At 41.8% G+C, this 5,584-nt stretch overlaps 1 non-coding gene across 1 annotated transcript; it reads right to left on the minus strand.

The window, feature by feature from the left end:
* Positions 1–5,090: 5,090 nt before the first annotated feature.
* Trnaa-cgc (transfer RNA alanine (anticodon CGC)) lies at positions 5,091–5,163 on the minus strand. Its single transcript has one exon. It is a non-coding gene; the product is annotated as a tRNA-Ala (tRNA).
* Between the last annotated feature and the right edge of the window lie 421 nt (positions 5,164–5,584).

Here is a 5,584-nt window from a genome sequence, read left to right on the forward strand (position 1 = left end):
AAGAGTGGAAGAAGAAATTGACCAAGAAGAACCTCATTTCTCAAAACAGATAGGAGAACAAGACACAACTGCTACTCCTAGTCCTATGGAAACGAAGTGCTGAGTGCTACTGACAAGGGATTTAAGATCGATTCCGTATTTCTGGATTTCCGGAAGGCTTTTGACAGTGTACCACATAAGCGGCTCGTAGTTAAATTGCGAGCTTATAGAATATTGTCTCTGTTATGTGACTGGATATGCGATTTCCTGTCAGAGAGGTCACAGTTCGTACTAATTGACGGAGAGTCATCGAGTAAAACAGAAGTAATTTCAGGCGTTCCCCAAGGTAGTGTTATAGGCCCTTTGCTGGTCGATTTGGGAGACAATCTGAGCAGCCGTCTTCGGTTCTTTGCAGATGACGCTGTCGTTTATTGACTAATAAATCATCAGAAGGTCAAAACAAACTGCAAAGCGACTTAGAAAAAATATTTGAATGGTGCGAAAAGTGGCAGTTGACCCTAAATAACGAAAAGTGAGGTCATCCACATGAGTACTAAAAGGAACTCGTTAAACTTCGGTTACACGATTAATCAGTCTTATCTAAAAGCCGTAAATTCAACTAAATACCTAGGTATTACAATTAAGAACATCTTAAATGGGAAAGAAAACAGAAAATGTTGTGGGGAAGGCTAAACAAATGCTGTGTTTTATTACCAGGACACTTATAAAATGTTGTTGTTGTTGTGGTCTTCAGTCTTGAGACTGGTTTGATGCAGCTCTCCATGCTACTCTATCCTGTGCAAGCTTTTTCATCTCCCAGTACATACTGCAGCCTACATCCTTCTGAATATGCTTAGTGTATTCATCTCTTGGTCTCCATCTACGATTTTTACCCTCCACGCTGACATCCAATACTAAATTGGTGATCCCTTGATGCCTCAGAACATGTCCTGCCAACCGATCCCTTCTTCTGGTCAAGTTGTGCCACAAACTTCTCTTCTCCCCAATCCTATTCAATACTTCCTCATTAGTTATGTGATCTACCCATCTAACCTTCAGCATTCTTCTGTAGCACCACATTTCGAAAGCTTCTATTCTCTTCTTGTCCAAACTATTTATCGTCCATGTTTCACTTCCATACATGGCTACACTCCATACATATACTTTCAGAAATGACTTCCTAACACTTAAATCTATACTCGATGTTAACAAATTTCTCTACTTCAGAAACGCTTTCCTTGCCATTACCAGTCTACATTTTCTATCCTCTCTACTTCGACCATCATCCGTTACTTTGCTCCCCAAATAGAGAAACTAATTTACTACTTTAAGTGTCTCATTTCCTAATCTAATTCCCTCAGCATCACTCGACTTAATCCGACTACATTCCATTATCGTCGTTTTGCTTTTGTTGGTGTTCATCTTATATCCTCCTTTCAACTGAACTTCCAAGTCCTTTGCTGTCTCTGACAGAATTACAATGTCATCGGCGAACCTCAAAGTTTTTATTTCTTCTCCATGGATTTTAATACCTACTCCGAATTTTTCTTTTGTTTCCTTCACTGCTTGTTCAATATACAGATTGAATAACATCGGGGAGAGGCTACAACCCTGTTTCACTCCCTTCCCAACCCCTTCCCTGCCCCTCGACTCTTATAACTGCCATCTGCTTTCTATACAAATCGTAAATAGCCTTTCGTTCCCTGTATTTTACCCCTGCCACTTTTAGAATTTGAAAGAGAGTATTCCAGTCAACATTGTCAAAAGCTTTCTCTAAGTCTACAAATGCTAGAAACGTAGTTTTGCCTTTCCTTAATCTTTCTTCTAAGATAAGTCGTAAGGTCAGTATTGCCTCACGTGTTCCAGTATTTCTACGGAATCCAAACTGATCTTCCCCGAGGTCGGCTTCTACCAGTTTTTCCATTCGTCTGTAAAGAATTCGTGTTAGTATTTTGCAGCTGTGGCTTATTAAACTGATTGTTCGGTAATTTTCACATCTGTCAACACCTGCTTTCTTTGGGATTGGAATTATTATATTCTTCTTGAAGTCTGAAAATGTAACAGACCTATTAAGGAGACTGCCTGCACTACGCTTGTCCGTCCTCTTTTAGAATACTGCTGAGCGGTGTGGGATCCTTACCAGGTAGGACTGAAGGACTACATCGAAGAAGTTCAAAGAAAGGCAGCACGTTTTGTATTATCGCAAAATATGGGAGAGGGTGTCACAGAAATGATACGGGATGTAGACTGGAAATCATTAATAGAAAGGCATTTTTCTTTTCGACGGAATCTTCTCACGAAATTCCAATCTCTAACTTTCTCCTCCGAATGCGAAAATATTTTGTTGACACCGACCTACATAGGGCGGATCGATCTCCACGATAAAATAAGGGAAATCAGAGCTCGTACGGAAAGATATAGCTGTTCATTCTTTCCGCGGGCTATACGAGATTGGAATAATAGAGACTCGTGAAGGTGGCTAGATGAACACTCTGCGAGGCACTTAAATGTGATTTGCAGAGTATCCATGTAGATGTAGAATGTCAAATGGAGTTCCCGCAATTAAGACCCAGACCCAAAAATGACACGTAATAAAATCAAATCCGATGGATGACTTCTTTATGTATAGCCCTCCGTTTAGAATTCCAGGATGTTCAACCATTTAAACGTATTTCGAAACGTTGGACGTACACTGAAGTCATGGGATAGCGATATGCACATAATGGCAATAGTATCACATACACAAGGTATAAAAGGGCAGTGCATTGGCGGGGCTGTCATTTATACTCAAGTGATGCATGTGAAAAGGTTTCTTACGTGATATTATGGCCGAACGGTGGGAATTAACAATCTTTGAAAGCAGAATGGTAGTTGGAGCTAGACTCTAGGAACATTAAATTTCGGAAATCGTTAGGGAATTTAGTATTCCGAGAACCGTAATGTCAAGAGGGTGCCAAGAATACCAAATCCGGCATTACCTCTCACCATGGATAACGCAGTGGCCGACGGCCTTCACTTAACGACCGAGAACAGCTGTATTTGCATAGAGTTATCAGTGCTAACAGACAAGCAACACTGCGTGAAATAACCAATGAAATCGATGTGCATACGACCTACGCGAGTGCCTTTGCTAACAGCACGACATCGCCTGCAGCGCCTCTTCTTGACTCTTGACCATATCAGTTTAGCCCCGATACGACTGGAAAACCGTGACTTGGTCAGATGGGTTCTGATTTCAGTTGATAAGGGCAGATAGTAGTGGCACAGACCTCACGAAGACATGTACACAAGTTGTCAACAAGGCACTGTACAAGCTGATAGTTGCTCCACAATGGTGTGGCCTGTGTTTAGATGAAACGAACTGGGTCATATGGTCCAATTCAATCGATCACTGAGTGGAAATGATTTGCAGACCATTTGCAGCCAGTCATTGACTTAATGTTCCCAGACAGCGATGTCGTGTTAGCGGGACACAAATGTTCGTGACTGCTTTGAAGAACAATCTGGACAGTTCGAGCGAACGATTTGGCCACCCATATCGCCCAATTTGAATCCCATCGAACATTTATGGGACATAATCGAGAGGAGAGTTCGTTCACAACATCGGCTATAGAGGTAGCATGGCTCCAAATTTCTGCAGGGGACTTCCAACGACTTGTCGAGTCCATCCACATCGGTCTGCTGCATTATACCGGGAAAAAGGAGGTCCAATATGATATTAGGAGGTACCCCATGTCTTTTGTCACCTCAATGTACTAACTGCTCAATTAAAAATAAGATTTTCGAACAAAGACGAGCTACGATATTCGTTAGCCAGTCTCGATGTGTTGGATGTAGACACAACGGTACCACTGAAAAATTTAGGTAAGTATTTGAGAGATGTGAAAATTACCCAACTATCAGTTTAATAAGTGACGGCCTCGAAATACTAACGCTAATTCTTTACAGACGAATGGAAAAAACTGGTAGAAGCCGACCTCGGGGAAGATCATTTTGGATTCCGTAGAAATGTTGGAACACGTGAGGCAATACTGACCCTACTGCTTATCTTAGAAGCTAGATTAAGAAAAGGCAAACCTACGTTTCTAGCATTTGTAGACTTAGAGAAAGCTTTTGACAATGTTGACTGGAATACTCTCTTTCAAATTCTAAAGGTGGCAGGGGTAAAATACAGGGAGCGAAAGGCTGTTTACAACTTGCACCGAAACCAAATGGCAGTTATAAGAGTCGAGGGGCATGAAAGGGAAGCAGCGGTTGGGAAGGGAGTGAGACAGGGTTGTAGCCTCTCCCCGATGTTATTGAATCTGTATATTGAGCAAGCAGTAAAAGAAACAAATAAAAATTCGTAGTAGGTATTAAAATCCAGGGAGAAGAAATAAAAACCTTGAGGTTCGCCGATGACATTGTAATTCTGTCAGAGAGCAAAGGACTTGGAAGAGCAGTTGAACGGAACGGACAATGTCTTGAAAGGAGGATCTAAGATGACCATCAACAAAAGCAAAACGAGGATAATGGAATGTAGTCGAGTTAAGTCGGGTGATGCTGAGGGAACTATATTAGGAAATGAGACACTTAAAGTAGTTAATGAGTTTCTCTATTTGGGGAGCAATGTAACGGATGATGATCGAAGCAGAGAGGATATAAAATGTAGACTGACAATGGCAAGGAAAGTGTTTCTGAAGAAGAGAAATTTGTTAACATCGAGTATAGATTTAAGTGTTAGGAAGTCATTTCTGAAAGTATATGTATGGAGTGTAGCCATGTATGGAAGTGAAACATGGACGATAAATAGTTTGGACAAGAAGAGAATAGAAGCTTTCGAAATGTGGTGCTACAGAAGAATGCTGAAGATTAGATGGGTAGACCACATACTAATGAGGAGGTATTGAACAGAATTGGGGAGAAGGGGAGTTTGTGGCACAACTTGACTAAAAGATGGTGGTGGTGGTGGTTAGTGTTTAACGTCTAGTCGACAACGAGGTCATTAGAGACGGAGCGCAAGCTCGGGTTAGGGAAGGATTGGGAAGGAAATCGGCAGTGCCCTTTCAAAGAAACCATCCCGGAATTTGCCTGAAACGATTTAGGGAAATCACAGAAAACCTAAATCAGGATGGCTGGAGACGGGATTGAACCGTCGTCCTCCCGAATGCGAGTCCAGTGTGCTAACCACTGCACCACCTCGCTCGGTTTGAGTAGAAGAAGGGATCGGTTGGTAGGACATGTTCTGAGGCATCAAGAGATCACCACTTTAGTATTGGAGGGCAGCATGGAGGGTAAAAGTCTTAGAGGGAGACCAAGAGATGGATACACTAAGCAGATTCAGAAGGATGTAGGCTGCAGTAAGAACTGGGAGATGACGCAGCTTGCACAGGATTGAGTAGCATGGAGAGCTGCATCAAACCAGTCTCAGGACTGAAGACCACAACAACAACAACAACAACATTAGAAAATTAAACAAAACTATGCCTCTGCTTGAAAAATATTAGTGTTATTTATTTGCGCCCAGTTCTCAATTTCAACCGATCTTTCTGGTCTAGTAGTTCGATCAAGGAAAGAGGCTACTGTCGTCAATGCTTATTTGTGTCGTCAAGAGGATAAAGTGGAA

Source organism: Schistocerca gregaria, chromosome X, assembly GCF_023897955.1.
Source record: "Schistocerca gregaria isolate iqSchGreg1 chromosome X, iqSchGreg1.2, whole genome shotgun sequence".
Taxonomy (NCBI): Eukaryota; Metazoa; Arthropoda; class Insecta; order Orthoptera; family Acrididae; genus Schistocerca; species Schistocerca gregaria.